The sequence below is a fragment of the Trichomycterus rosablanca genome, chromosome 10 (genome assembly GCF_030014385.1).
Source record: "Trichomycterus rosablanca isolate fTriRos1 chromosome 10, fTriRos1.hap1, whole genome shotgun sequence".
Classification (NCBI taxonomy): domain Eukaryota; kingdom Metazoa; phylum Chordata; class Actinopteri; order Siluriformes; family Trichomycteridae; genus Trichomycterus; species Trichomycterus rosablanca.
The window spans coordinates 6,711,084-6,727,205 of NC_085997.1; the positions used below are offsets into that span (position 1 = coordinate 6,711,084).

General features: G+C 41.6%; 4 non-coding genes across 4 annotated transcripts; 2 read left to right on the top strand and 2 right to left on the bottom strand.

Annotated features, from left to right (window-relative positions):
• Window positions 1–4,439: 4,439 nt before the first annotated feature.
• trnah-gug (transfer RNA histidin (anticodon GUG)) lies at window positions 4,440–4,511 on the bottom strand. Its single transcript has one exon. It is a non-coding gene; the product is annotated as a tRNA-His (tRNA).
• Window positions 4,512–4,705: 194 nt separating this feature from the next.
• On the bottom strand, window positions 4,706–4,778 carry trnar-acg (transfer RNA arginine (anticodon ACG)). Its single transcript has one exon. It is a non-coding gene; the product is annotated as a tRNA-Arg (tRNA).
• An 835-nt stretch (window positions 4,779–5,613) lies between these two features.
• On the top strand, window positions 5,614–5,696 carry trnal-cag (transfer RNA leucine (anticodon CAG)). The gene has a single exon. It is a non-coding gene; the product is annotated as a tRNA-Leu (tRNA).
• A 2,598-nt stretch (window positions 5,697–8,294) lies between these two features.
• Window positions 8,295–8,377, top strand: trnal-uag (transfer RNA leucine (anticodon UAG)). The gene has a single exon. It is a non-coding gene; the product is annotated as a tRNA-Leu (tRNA).
• Window positions 8,378–16,122: the final 7,745 nt, after the last annotated feature.

Consider the following 16,122-nt stretch of genomic DNA (forward strand, 5'->3'; position numbering starts at 1 on the left):
GGCGGCGAGATCAAGGAGTGTCGCAACTCTCTCTATCTACGGCTCTGGCTAGAATATAAATAACATCTTTTACAAACTGCTGTCTATTTACATTGACATTTTCCCTTCTGTCTAAACCTTGAAATTGGGTTTGTAAAAGTAAGCGATACTGTGGATAATATATTTAATGAGCTGAACTAACTGAGAGAAGCGCTAACGGTGGTGGAAGAGTCTAAAAGGGTTTGGAACATAGTCGTATCATCATAGCAGTACAACACAGTTTTGTTCGTAGCATCCGAAAATATCCAGAAGCTAATATACAAAAAAACTTTTATTTTAATAAACTTACCTTGTTGAAAAAAGTATGACCACAATTTCTAAACAAACACAGTATCCGCTGCTGAAGTCTCTACACAAACTTTTCTGCACTGAAATCTCAAGGACACATTTTATGGATATTACGGTAATGCACTGAAAACTCGTCCTAGTCATGCAAGCACATACAACAGTGTGTGAGTTTACACTAATCAGCCATAACATTAAAACCACCTCCTTGTTTCTACACTCACTGTCCATTTTATCAGCTCCACTTACCATATAGAAGCACTTTGTAGTTCTACAATTACTGACTCTAGACTGCTCACTCTGTTCTTCAATGGTCAGGACCCCCACAGGACCACCACAGAGCAGGTATTATTTAGATAGTGGATGATTCTCAGCACTGAGAATCAAGGCAGTGGTTCATTATTCCTGGTTCAATCGATTAAGACTCCCATGAAGTCACCCAAATGTCAAAGCATCCCCACACAATCACACCTCCACCACCTGGTGGTAAGATGGATGTTCTTATTGTTTCTTATTATGGAATACATTCATTCATTCACTGCCTGTTTTATCCTGGTAATGATCACTGTGAGTCTTTTTTTCAAAAAAACTTCAAAAAGTAAATAAAAAAGATAACAATAATATCATTTCAGTTATATCAATAGCAGCGATCAAACAAAAAAATAAAACTCTGATGCATTTTAATATTGTAGCATTATAAGTTCATGCGTTTCTGTCAAAACAAAACAAAAAAGGTATGTAAATAAAACTGTTTAAGAGTAAATAGGGCGTTAATGACATTGTAACGCTGACAGACTGGCCTAAAGATTAATGCTGCAACGAATTTCGCCTTAATTTTATCATTTCAGATTCCGAGTTGCTGCCAAATGATCATAATGTTTCTGCACTGGAGAATGCAGGCATCGATCCCACTACCTCTCGCATGCTAAGCGAGCGCTCTACAATTTGAGTTAATTCCCCTTACGAAATCCCCACCTTTACTAATGTACTAACAGAGCGTTGATGCTGCATTATAAAGTCAGGGTGCAAGTGTTTAAGCTCAGACTCAGCTTTATAGTCATTCTATTATATAATACAATATTAACTGTATTTATATTATTCAATCTTGTGGACGATTGAATAGCCTACAACAAGCACAAACCGGGTTTGAGTTCGTAACAAATAATCCAGTCAGTTAAAAAGCCAACAAGAAGGCTGTACCTACTACACTCATACCAGAGAAAACACACTCTAACACGCTAGTGCCGTTACAGTGCTAAGAATGGTCCACCCAAAAAACATTATTTGGTCAGTTGGAGTGCTCATATGGGGCTCCCTTTCTATTGATATATGATTTACAGCCTAGTGACAAAGTGTACAGTGCAGCAAATGGGTTACAGATTAAGGAGTTTGTACAAATCTTAGTCCGTGTGGGGTGAGGGTGGTATTAATCATATCCTGGCTAGTCAGGATGGTCGAGCGGTCTAAGGCGCTGCGTTCAGGTCGCGGTCTCCCCTGGAGGTGTGGGTTTGAATCCCACTTCTGACAGCACATACTTGATACAAATTTATGTCATTAACCCTCTACCTAGTGCTGGACAATAATTCGATATATATCGCGATAGAAAATGTTTCAATAACGGTGATATGATTTTTAAACAAATTCGATCGATATGCATTACGTCAGCGCGCTTTGCCCGTGTTACTTTTTTGCGGAAGCATTTCTGCTCGCAGGTGTTCCCACAGGGACGCAATTCAACAGCGCACCTCAAGTGAGTAGTTCTCCATCAAAACAGTGCAGTTACACACTCAACATAAATGTCAACCACCAACACAATTACAGAAGAAGTAGTACTACTGAGTACTAATACTACTGAGTACCAATACCAGTTATTACTACTACTTCTTATTAGTTGTGCCGCGCTACGAATAACGACCTGTAATTAGTTAATCTATTTAGAGTTCTAAAATACATATGCTAGTTTAAGGTCATTTGATAACTGGACATGCACATTTCTTTTATTTCTTCTTACCGGTGTCCAGTAATAGACATAATCTCCTTTGACTCCAGACCGGCATCAGACAATCTCTGAACTGCTGTGGCTCGCAAGCAGTGGTTGGTGTACATGCGGCTCGTACCAGCCTCTCTGCATATCCGTGGAAGCATAGTTGCAAGCTGATTCACTCCCAGAGGACTGGCGATGTACCACACTGCATCTGCTGAACACGCTGACTTTTTGGGATGTAAATAAAAGGCTGGCGCATTCATGCATTTTGCTCAGATATTTTTCTAATGTTGCAACTGGGCATAGGCTGTCTCCGGGTTTGGCAAACATGAATCCCCTATAGTTTTCACGGTCTCGCTCCATAACGTCTTTGTGGTTTTTTGTTTCTTCATTAAATGACAGCGTGCAGTATTTTGTGCCGTTTTCATCTGTTTTGATATCAAATGACTCTTTTGTAAGTGATCTGTTGCCCTCCTTACCTCGCCGCCCAAAATGAAGTTGGATATCGAACCAAACTTTGTTCAGGAGTCCTCTTGGATGGTTGGGATTACATGCGTTAGATTCCCTGATCATTTTCTCATCTGCGGGTGAAATCGATGGATGATGGGTCGTTTTATCTCTGCCTGCGCGTCTGATTGTTTTAATTGTTCCGAGGAAGACGTTGTTTGCAGGCTTAAAAGGGTCATTCTTTAAACACCAGGAACGACTAAGTGGAGGTTCGTTAAGGTACCTGTTGAGCCCGGTGCGCAGTCCGAGATAACTGCTGATACTATAGGGCTCACCTTTTGCGGCACGGATGCATAGAAGTGTCGAAGTATTAAGTTCAGCTCAGCCTTTTCAATTGTCGCCAAATTAACCTGAATGTAATTTTGTAACAGCCAGTCTGTAAAGCACTTAGTAGCCCATCTTGTTTGCCGAATTGTATTCTGTTCGTTTCTCGTCAATTCCAGCGTAATCAGCTGTTCTTCTGTCACTGCAGCCGACCTAACAGCGTTAACCGAAACAGAATTTGATGTGCGTTTGCTTTCACACTCTTCTTCAGAGTCTGACCAAACAGGCTTCAGGTCGAATGTAATCTGAAAGTCATCCATTGTATCAATTTCTGGATGCGCACTAATGAGCACTAATAGATGAGTATCTAATAGACTATCATAATAGTATGAGCACTAATAGACCTACAAAACAACCGGTGGCTTGTGTGCGTGAAGCTTGTCGTTATGGCAACGCGTGAGCGGAGTAATACAGTTATTGTGTGAAAAGCCCGTGCTGTTATCACGAATATCAGCACAGTTAGAACGCTTCTCAACCAATCAGATTGTAAGGTCGGAACTACCTGTTGTATAATGCTGCATAACTGTCTTTTATACCACTGACAGACGGACTTAAGGGTTGATGCTGCTTTATGTAAGGGCCAAAATAGTGAAGTTCAAAAAGTCTCAGTCAGCCGACAGTGCCAACATGCAGCCATATTCGGGGATGAGATCTTTTATGAAGTGCATTCTCTTTGATTTTGTTGGACTTGTAGGAGATAGTTCTGTTCTTGTTGCAGTGCTGCTGGAGGGTTTTCTTTTTAATGGTGGTGGTGGGGTGTTTGTGATTATATGTAACTGTAATACCTTATGAGCATTTGCATCTTTGTTCCCATTTTGACGGTATAAAGCATGAGCTGTCAGAAGGGGAATTCGAACCCACGGCTCCAGGGGAGACTGCGAGCTGAACGACTGCTTGGCCATCCTGACTTGCTTGCACGTTACCAATGCCAATTTTCCTCAACACCCCCATATGGCCTAAGATTTGAACTGCAAGCTGCTTGAGCTAAAGCAACAAGGCGCCGAGGAACTAATACACAGAGTTTTGCTCGAGTCCAATCATGAAGGCCAATTCCCATACAGGAAGTCGAAAACCTGGGTAAAAATCAGGAATCCTGACCGCTAGACCATATGGGAAACTGCAAGGCTCAGCACCGGCTGACGCCAGAATCAGCCACTTCATTCCGCTCTGCCAAGTCTTCGTCACCTTGACAAGACCTGCATTGTTGGATCTGGGGTACAGAGAACCATACACAAGGAGTTAGAGAGACAAAAAAAGAGAGAGAATAGAAACCTTCAAAGCACGGCATACAAAAAGACAGTGCCGTGACCCGGATTCGAACCGGGGTTGCTGCGGCCACAACGCAGAGTACTAACCACTATACGATCACGGCTTCCCAGCAGTCTGCCACTGGTGGCTCATGTCGGCTGCTCCCTGATAGACTGCAGTCATAGTTCCAACAGCATCAGCCACTTCTTTCTGCTCTGACAAGTCTTTTTCACTTTGACAAGACCTCCATTGTTGGATGCATTGTTGGTGCTCCATACACAAGGAGTTAGAGAGACAAAAAAAAGGCATAAGAGTAACTGAGCCAGCCAGGAGTCGAACCTAGAATCTTCTGATCCGTAGTCAGACACGTTATCCATTGCGCCACTGGCCCGTTTGACCACAGTTCGACTTTCCTGAAGCTCCAGCCTCATTTTGGTCTCTTGCCCGAGGAGAGAACAGAAACCTTCGAAGCACGGCATAGAAAAAGACAGTGCCGTGACTTGGATTCGAACCGGGGTTGCTGCGGCCACTATACTAACCACTATATGAGCATTGCTTTCCAGCGGTCAGCCACTGCTCCCTGATAGACTGCAGTCACAGTTCCAACAGAACAAGCTGCTTGAGCTACAGCAACAAGGCAACGAGGAACTAATAGGCAAACAACGAGCACAACAGGGTTTGAGTTCTTAAAAAATAATAAATAATCTTAATAAATAATCCAGTCAGTTAAAAACCCAACAAGAAGGCTGTACCTAATACACTCATACCAGAGAAAACACACCCTAACATGCAAGTGCCGTTACAGTGCTAACAATGGTCCATCCAAAAAACCTTATTTGGTCAGTTGGAGTGCTCATATGGGGCTCCCTTTCTATTGATATATGATTTACAGCCTAGTGACAAAGTGTACAGTGCAGCAAATGGGTTACAGTCAGTACATTTACTGTACATAATAATGTGAAAAGTTCGTACAAATATTAGTCCGTGTGGGGCGAGGGTGGTGTCGGTGGTACCCAAGCTAGTCAGGATGCGGTCTAACGAGCTGCGTTCAGGTCACAGTCTCTCATTGAGGCGTGGGTTTGAACTTCTGACTGCTAGTGCTTTATACAAACTTATGTCTTTAACCCTCTAACATACATAATAATGTAAAAAGATTCAGCAGTTCGTACAAATCTGTGGCCATGTGGGGGCGTTGAGGAAAATTGTCTTTCATAATGTGCGTTCAGGTCAGGATGGCCGAGTGGTCTAAGGCGCTGTGTTCAGGTCGCAGTCTCCCCTGGAGGCGTGGGTTCGAATCCCACTTCTGACAGCTCATAATTTAAACAAATCTACTTCTTTAGAGGACACAGTCATCAGGGAATACAGTTTTCATCAAAGGGTGAACATGGTCTGCAACAGTGCTGAGGTAGGTGGTACGTGTCAAAGTAACATCCACATGGATGCCAGGACCCAGGCTTTTGATCACTGAAAATGTGAGAAACTGAATCATGTATTCATCCTGATCTTGCTCTGTTTATTGTTGCAGCTCTGCTGGAGGGTTATTTTGTTGGTGTTTGTGGTGGTGGTGGTGGTGGGGTCTTTGTTCCCATTTTGGTTTATTTAGTATATGATGTACTTTACATCCATTTAAATATGTAATTAAATACTTAAATATCCATTTAATTATGTTTATTCAGCGTCCATTTACATTGTTACAGCAGTATTTTACGACAAAAATGGAAATGTTCACATTATTTAAATGGATGTAAAGTACATCATATACTAAATAAACCAAAATGGGAACAAAGACCCCACCACCACCACCACCACAAACACCAAGAAAATAACCCTCCAGCAGAGCTGCAACAAGAACAGGACAATCTCCTACAGGTCCAACAAAATCAAAGAAAAAATGCACTTTATAAAAGACCTCACATTGTTCGTCCTAAAGGCTAAGATCAAGGTTTTAAATAAACTGAGTCTGTGATGGTTTAAAAACAACGCATAATATAGAAAAGAGTACGTGAGCTCAAACACGTTGCACCCTCGTTTTATAATGCAGCATAGAATAGAAGAATAGAATCTTTATTGTCACTATACACAAGTACAATGCAATTTCGAGTGGCATCTCTCCAATAGAGTAGCAGCAGTAGAAGAAAGACAGTAGTAGTAATCACAAAAAAAAGAAAGAAAAATAAAAATCTTTGCACTTTTAAGTGAATTTACATTTTTGCTTTAAATATTAAATACTAACTGTGCCAATAATCCATTGAGCTGTTTTCACTACGCGATGCAGATCCTTACACTCGGCGGCAGTGCAGCTTGAATACCACTCTGTGAAATTGCTGGTCAGAATACTTTCTATTGTGCTCTTGTAAAAGTTTACTAGTAGGTTCTGCCATAGTTTGGCCTTTTTCAGCTTCCTGAGAAAGAAGAGTCTTTGTTGAGCCTTCTTAATCAGGTGTGAGGTGTTAACGGTCCACGTCAGCTGGTCAGACACGTAGACTCTGAGGAATTTCAGGCTTTTCACCATCTCCACCTTGTTTCCATGGATGTGCAGGGGGAGGTGGTTTATCTCCTTTGTTCTTCGAAAGTCAATGACGATCTCCTTTGTCTTAGAGGTGTTAAGAGCCAGGTTGTTTAATGTACACCAATCAGACAAGTGAGCTACCTCCTGCCTGTAGGCCATTTCCTGATTGTTGGAGATCAGTCCAACTATAGTTGTGTCATCTGAAATTTTAATTATTCTGTTGGAATTGTGAATGGTGGTACAGTCCAGTGTAAAAAGTGTGAAAAGCATAGGGCTTATCACACAACCCTGCGGCGTTCCTGTGTTTAGGATGAGGGTGGAGGAGGTGTGGTTGCCAATTTTGACCTTTTGTGGACGTCCAGTGAGAAAATCCATAATCCAGGTGCACATTGAGGAATTCAGGCCCAGGTTCACCAGTTTGCTGACCAGTTTATTGGGGATGATCGTGTTAAATGCGGAGCTGAAGTTCACAAATAAAATCCTTTATCGTTCAGGTCGCAGTCTCCCCTGGAGGCGTGGGTTCGATACAGCTACAGGATGATCAAACCTGAGCTTGTGTCCCATGCCCAATCATGAGAATTGCCTGGTTATTTAAGTGGCGCAGCCCACGGGACTATGCAAGGCAGGGGGTGTCCTCTTCCCCGAGTCAAGCCTAGCACTAATCGTATACCTTGTTCATCCTCCTCCTGGAGGGTTGTGACCTGGGTTCTCTAATGGGATGGGGTGTGGGGGGAATTAGTGAGCGGGTCCTGTCGATGCTCTTTGAGCCCAGCAATGGTCCTTCCGCTTGATCCATATCCACTGGCTGCTTCTTTCGGCCGCTTCAGAGACTGATCTAATTGTTTGTCGTAGAGCCTGTCCATGGATGCCAAGTTCTTTCAGCAGCCAGCAGCATCTGCTGCCAGTTCTGTGTGGCGCAGTTTCTTGCGCTCATAGGCCTCTTCTGTTTAATTCTCCCATGGAACTGTGAGCTCTGTGATGTATACAGACTTCAATGAAGGGGACCAGAGCACCAAGTCTGGCCTAAGGGTGGTGCACAACAGGGTTTGAGCTCTTAAAAAATAATAAATAATCTTAATAAATAATCCAGTCAGTTAAAAACCCAACAAGAAGGCTGTACCTAATACACTCATACCAGAGAAAACACACCCTAACACGCTAGTGCCGTTACAGTGCTAACAATGGTCCACCCAAAAAACATTATTTGGTCAGTTGGAGTGCTCATATGGGGCTCCCTTTCTATTGATATATGGTTTACAGCCTAGTGACAAAGTGTACAGTGCAGCAAATGGGTTACAGTCAGTAAATTTACCATACATAATAATGTAAAAAGATTAAGGAATTTGTACAAATATTATTCCTTGTGAGGCGAGCATGGTATCTGTGGTACTTTAGCTAGTCAGGATGGCCGAGCGGTCTAAGGCACTGCGTTTAGATCGCAGTCTCCCCTGGAGGCGTGGTTTTGAATCCCACTTCTGACATCTCATGCTTTGTACAAATTTACATCTTTAACCCTCTACCATACATAATAATGTGAAAAGATACAAAAGTTAGTACAAATCTTAGTCTTAGTTTTTATTATTTCAAATGCCATTAATAATTTATAATCACTGATTTGTGAGATATCAGCAGTAGTAGGCCATGTTTAACTGGTTTAATATTGTCCTCGATCAGCTCTGTCCTCTTACCCTTAAACAAGGAAAACCTTCTCACCCTGCTCCTTGGCTTTCAGATGCATTGCGCAGCAACAGAAGAGAATTAAGGGCAGCTGAGAGAAAGTGGAGAAAATCTAAGCTTGGTGTTGATCTCCACTCCTAACACGATCTGCTGTCCAGGTTCTCATCCGATGTGACTGCTGCAAAAACATCTTTTTACAAAGCAAAGCTTGAACAATCTGCTGCTGACCCACGTAAGCTTTATGCTATCTCTTCCTCTCTTCTGAACCCTCTTCCTCCTCCCCCATCTGCCTCTCTTACTGCTACTGACTGCAACATTCTTTCAGGACAAGATTGACAAAATTAATCAATCCTTCTCTCCGACTGACCCACTTTCAACTGACCCTCAACCCACCAACACACTCACCAGCTTCACCCCACTCACCATGGATGAGGTTGCACAGCTCCTCTCATCCAGCAATCCCACTACATGCACACTCGACCCTATACCATCCACCATCCTCAAAGACATCTCACAGGACCTAATCCCCTTCATCACACCCATCATCAACAACTCCCTGACATCAGGTGTTGTCCCTACTGCGTTTAAGAAGGCTCAGGTCATTCCCCTTCTTAAGAAACCTACACTAGACACTACAGACATTAACAACTACAGACCTGTCTCACTCCTCTCTTTTCTATCCAAAATTCTTGAACGTGCTGTCTATAACCAACTATCTGCCTTTCTTACTCAGAATGACCTCCACGATCCGTACCAGTCTGGCTTCAAGGCAGCGCATTCTACGGAAACAGCACTTGTAGCTGTTACTGAGAAGCTTCATGCAGCCAAAGCAGCCAAACTGTCATCGGTCCTCATTCTTCTTGACCTCTCTGCAGCCTTCGACACAGTGAATCACAGCATCCTCTTGTCCACTCTCTCCAACCTTGGAGTAACAGGTTCAGCATGGCAATGGATGACCTCCTACCTTGAATGGCACTCCTACCAAGTGTCATGGAGGGGATCCATATCTCCCCCATGCACTCTCTCAACCGGTGTTCCTCAGGGCTCTGTACTTGGCCCACTTCTTTTCTCTATCTACACCCGCTCTCTGGGTAAGGTCATAGCCTCCCATGGCTTCTCCTACCACTCCTATGCAGATGACCCTCAGCTCGTTCTGTCATTTCCTCCTTCAGACACACAAGTCTCAGCTCGCATCTCAGCATGTCTGCGAGATATCTCACAATGGATGTCAGCTCATCATCTAAAACTTAATCCCAGCAAGACAGAGGTGTTGCTTATTCCTGGAGATCAGTCTCCAACCCAGGACCTAGTCATTTCTCTGGATGACTCCCAGATCAGACCATCTGATAAGGTAAGAAGTCTTGGTGCTGTCCTGGATAACCAGCTGACCTTCTCTCCTTATATAGCCAACATGACAAGATCGTGCCGGTTCCTCCTGTACAACATCAGGAAGATTCGGCCATTTCTCTCCAGGAAAGATACCCAGATTCTGGTCCAATCACTTGTAATCTCACGGTTGGACTACTGCAACTCCCTCCTGGCAGGAGCTCCCATGTCCACTATTAAACCCTTGCAGCTCATTCAAAATGCAGCTGCCCGTCTGGTTTTTAACCAACCTAAACACTGCCACATCACCCCACTGCTGCGTTCTCTTCACTGGCTTCCTGTAGCTGCACGCATTCTATTTAAAACACTGATGCTCGCCTACAAAGCCAAAAATGGACCAGCCCCAAGCTACCTTCGGGGTCTAATCAAACCCCCGCTCTGTACCACGCAACCTCCGAATCACTAGTCTCGCTCGACTAAAGGAAGACAAGCATCAAGGCTCTTCTCTGTTCTAGCACCCAAGTGGTGGAATGAACTTCCTCTGTCTGTCCGAACATCTGAGTCTCTTGCTGTCTTTAAAAAACGATTAAAAACCCACCTTTTTACTAAGCACTTAAGCTGACTTGTACTTATTTACAAAAAAAAAATTTCCATTTCCAAAAAAAAAAATAAACACTTTGGTTCTAACAGGTTTCAGCAGATTTGTGTTCTTTGACTGTTGTTTACTAAAACTTGAGAAATTAAATGTTTACTATGGAAGCACTTCTGTAAGTCGCTCTGGATGAGAGCGTCTGCTAAATGCAGAAAATGTAAAATGTAAATGTAATTATAGATTTAAACGGTCCTCTATTTACTACAGTCTGTTTGAAACAGCTGGGCGTACAACTAGTTGGTGTGGAGAACATGTTACACATACAGTGTGCTATTATTTCAAGCTTATCAAGTACATGCTAGTTCACTTACAAACAACTCACTAAGTACAAATTCTTCATCATAATAAACAAACCATGTAGAACAGGACATTACCGCTTACCTAATGCAGTAAGAACCAACTCTCCCGAACAGGGACTTGAACACTGGACCTCAGATTAAAAGTCTGACGCTCTAGCGACTGAGCTATCCGGGCTCTGCAAGACATTTCAATCCTCACAAGGATGTGTCCACAAGGATGTGACTTGAATTACAAACTTTAACATACACTGCCTGGCCAAAAATAAAAGTCACCAAAAAACCCTTAAGAAACACTTCTTAGTACTACATACATCAGTTGTATACCACAGAGGTCAGCATGCCATGAAACTTTGATAGTAGATTCAAGATTCAAAGTAGCTTCATTAATAACAGACATTTATTTATTTATTAGTAACGGACATCGTTTTACTTCCTAACTGTGTTCATATTATGCTATCTAGTGGACGATTTAATAGCCTACAATGAGCACAAACAGGGTTTGAGTTCTTAATAAATAATCTTAATAAATAATCGAGTCAGTTAAAAACCCAACAAGAAGGCTGTACCTAATACACTCATACCAGAGAAAACACACCCTAACATGCTAGTGCCGTTACAGTGCCAAAAACATTATTTGGTCAGTTGGAGTGCTCATATGGGGCTCCCTTTCTATTGATACATGGTTTACAGCCTAGTGACAAAGTGTACAGTGCAGCAAATGGGTTACAGTCAGTAAATTTACCAAACATAATAATTTGTGAAAAGATTAAGCAGTTTGTACAAATATTAGTCTGTGTGGGGTGGGAGTGGCGTCAACAGTGTCCAAGCTAGACAGAATGGTTTTAGCAGTCTAAGGCACTGTGACAGCTCATGCTTTACACAAATTTATGTCTTTAACCCTCTACCATACATAATAATGTGAAAAGATTAAGCAGTTTGTGCAAATCTTAGACCATGTGGGGCGAGGGTGGTATCAATGGTACCCCAGCTAGTCAGGATGGCCGAGCGGTCTAAGGCGCTGCGTTCAGGTCGCAGTCTTCCCTGAAAGCCTGGGTTCGAATCCCACTTCTGACAGCTCATGCTTTAAACAAATTTACATATTTAACCCTCTACCATACATAATAATGTGAAAAGATATGCCATTAATAATTTATAATCACTGATTTGTGAGATATCAGCAGTAGTAGGTCATGTTTAACTGGTTTAATATTGTTTAAGCGCTGATTATCGGCTGTTTTTCGTGAGTATGTTGGGCGGTTTTCCATGCATTTTGGCGGGCTTTTAAATGCGCAATCTGGCAACCCTGGCTGAAGCGTTCATTCATATTTTGGAGCGATATATGTTTGTATGCTAGAATATAAATAACATCTTTTACAAACTGTCTATTACATTGACATTTTCTCTTCTGTCTAAACATTTTTGGAATTGGGTTTGTAAAAGTAAGCGATACTGTGGATAATATATTTAATGAGCTGAACTAACTGAGAGAAGCGCTAACGGTGGTGGAAGAGTCTAAAAGAGTTTGGAACATAGTCGTATCATCATAGCAGTACAACACAGTTTTGTCCGTAGCATCCGAAAATATCCAGAAGCTAATATACACAAACTTTTCTTTAAAAAATAAACTTACCTTGTTAATAAAGTATGACCTCAAAATCAAAACAAACACAGTATCCGCTGCTGCAGTCTCTACACAAACTTTTCTGCACTGAAATCTCAAGGACACATTTTATGGATATTACGGTAATGCGCTGAAAAACGCGTCCTACAGTCATGCAAGCACATACAGCAGTGTGTGAGTTTACACTAATCAACCATAACATTAAAACCACCTCCTTGTTTCTACACTCACTGTCTATTTTATCAGCTCCACTTACCATATAGAAGCACTTTGTAGTTCTACAATTATTGACATGACCACCACAGAGCAGGTATTATTTAGGTGGTGGATGATTCTAAGCACTGCAGTGACACTGACATGGTGTTGGTGTGTTAGTGTGTGTTGTGCTGGTATGAGTGGATCGGACACAGCAGCGCTGCTGGAGTTTTTAAATACCATGTCCACTCACTGTCCACTCTATTAGACACTCTTACCTAGTTGGTCCACCTTGTAGAGACAGTCAGAAACGATCGCTCATCTATTGCTGCTGTTTGAGTTGGTCATCTTCTAGACCTTCATCAGTGGTCATAGGACACTTCCCACAGGGCGCTGTTGGCTGGATGTTTTTGGTTGGTGGACTATTCTCAGTCCAGCAGTGACAGTGAGGTGTTTAAAAACCTGCAGCGCTGCTATGTCTTATCCACTCATACCAGCACAACACAGGAGAGTCCTGACCATTGAAGAACAGCATAAAAGGGGGATAAAAAAGCATGTTGAGAAACAGATGGATTACAGTCAGTAATTGTAGAACTACAAAGTGCTTCTATATGGTGGAGCTGATAAAATGGACAGTGAGTGTAGAAACAAGGAGGTGGTTTTAATGTTATGGCTGATCGGTGTATACTCACCATGTATACGCGTGGCTTTCCTCCGGATATGAAAACGTGCCAGTAGGTGTAATTGCTGCTCTAAATTGCACCTGTATGTGTGAGTGAGTGGATAAATTAGTGTGTGATGCTTTGCGATGGTTTGACGCGCCCTGTCCAGGGTGTATTTTTGTCTTGAGGCCACTGTTCGTGACACTGGACCCACGCTTGCCCTGTAATGCTGAATATCAATACAGGCAAATGAAGCACATTTAAAAAAGCTTTAAAGCATTCTTGAAAAATGATCAGGCCAACCTTTTTAAAAAGTAGATCCCGATGACCTGTTGACTGAAATAGTAGATCCCAAGCCACAGAAGTGTGGGCACCAGTTTTCCATTGGCTACGTTTTAACAAGACGTACCAAGAATGGCCTGTAGATGGCGCACTGTAGTCGTTTTTAAAAGCAAGCCAATTATGCCACCGAACTTAAATATGTACAATACTTTATAATGTATCAATTGTAACAGTATCAAATAATAAAACATTATACAAAATTATAAGTTTATGCGTTTCTGTCAAAACAAAACAAAAAAGGTATGTAAACAAAACTGTTTGAGCGTAAATAGGGCGTTACTGACATTGTAACATGGACAGACTAGCCTTATGGTTGATGCTGCAACGAATTTTACCGTAATTTCATCTTTTCAGATTGCAAAATGATCATAATGTTTGTGTACTGGAGAATGTGGGCATCAATCCCACTACCTCTCGCATGCTAAGCGAGCGCTCTACCATTTGAGCTAATTCCCCTTACACAAAACTTTCCTTTACCCTTTGTAAATTGTAATGTACTAACAGAGTGTTAATGCTGCATTATAAAGTGAGAGTGCAACATGTTTAAGCTCACGTACTCTTTTCTATATTATGCGTTGCTTTTCATTAAAATGTTATGTGCATTTATATGTGGCAAAATAAAAAAATCCATAAAAATCAAATTGAGTTAGCAGAGAACCTTAAATTATACTAAATGGTTCTTCAAGTAGAAACAGTTCTACCAAGAACACCTAAAAAAACCCTTAAGAAACACTTCTTAGTGCTACATACATCAGTTGTATTCCACACAGGTCAGCATGCGATGAAACTTTGCTCGAAACAGACATCGTTTTACTTTCTAACTGTATTCATATTATGTCATCTAGTGGACAATTGAATAGCCTACAACCAGCACAAACAGGGTTTGAGTTCTTAATGAATAATTATTAATCTTAATAAATAATCCAGTCAGTTAAAAACCCAACAAGAAGGCTGTACCTAATACACTCAGACTAGAGAAAACACACCCTAACATGCTAGTGCCGTTACAGTGCTAAGAATGGCCCACCCCAAAACATTATTTGGTCAGTTGGAGATCTTATATGGGGCTCCCTTTCTATTGATTTTTGGTTTACAGCCTAGTGACAAAGTGTACAGTGCAGCAGATGGGTTACAGTCAGTACATTTACAATACATGATAATGTCAAAAGATTAAGCAGTTTACGGGTTCGAATCCCACTTCTGACAGCTCATGATTTAAACAAATCTACTTCTTTAGAGGACACAGTCATCAGGGAATACAGTTTTCATCAAAGGGTGTACATGGTCTGCAACAATGCTGAGGTAGGTGGTACGTGTCAAAGTAACATCCACATGGATGCCAGGACCCAGGCTTTTGATCTCTGAGAAACTGAATCATGTATTCATCCTGATCTTGCTCTGTTTATTGTTGCAGCTCTGCTGGAGGGTTCTTTTTTTGGTGTTTGTGGTGGTGGGGTCTTTGTTCCCATTTTGGTTTATTTAGTATATGATGTACTTTAAATCCATTTAAATATGTACTTAAATACTTAAATATCCATTTAAGTATGTTTATTCAGCGTCCATTTACATTGTTACAGCAGTATTTTACGACAAAAATGGAAATGTTCACATTATTTAAATGGATGTAAAGTACATCATATACTAAATAAACCAAAATGGGAACAAAGACCCCACCACCACCACCACCACCACCACAAACACCAAGAAAATAACCCTCCAGCAGAGCTGCAACAAGAACAGGACAATCTCCTACAGGTCCAACAAAATCAAAGAAAAAATGCACTTCATAAAAGACCTCACATTGTTCGTCCTAAAGGCTAAGATTAACGTTTTAAATGAACTGAGTCTGTGATGGTTGAAAAACAACGCGTAATATAGAAAAGAGTACGTGAGTTTAAACACGTTGCACCCTCACTTTATAATGCAGCATCAACACTCTGTTAGTCAGTGGTGTATAGTAACGAAGTAATAATACTTCGTTACAGTACTTAAGTAGTTTTTTGAAGTACTTGTACTTTACTGGAGTATAAAAACTTTCACTTTTACTCCACTACAGTGTATCACAAAAGTGAGTACACCCCTCACATTTCTGCAAATATTTCATTATATCTTTTCATGAGACAACACTATAGAAATAAAACTTGGATATAACTTAGAGTAGTCAGTGTACAACTTGTATAGCAGTGTAGATTTACTGTCTTCTGAAAATAACTCAACACACAGCCATTAATGTCTAAATAGCTGGCAACATAAGTGAGTACACCCCACAGTGAACATGTCCAAATTGTGCCCAAAGTGTCAATATTTTGTGTGACCACCATTATTATCCAGCACTGCCTTAACCCTCCTGGGCATGGAATTCACCAGAGCTGCACAGGTTGCTACTGGAATCCTCTTCCACTCCTCCATGATGACATCACGGAGCTGGTGGATGTTACACCTTGAACTCCTC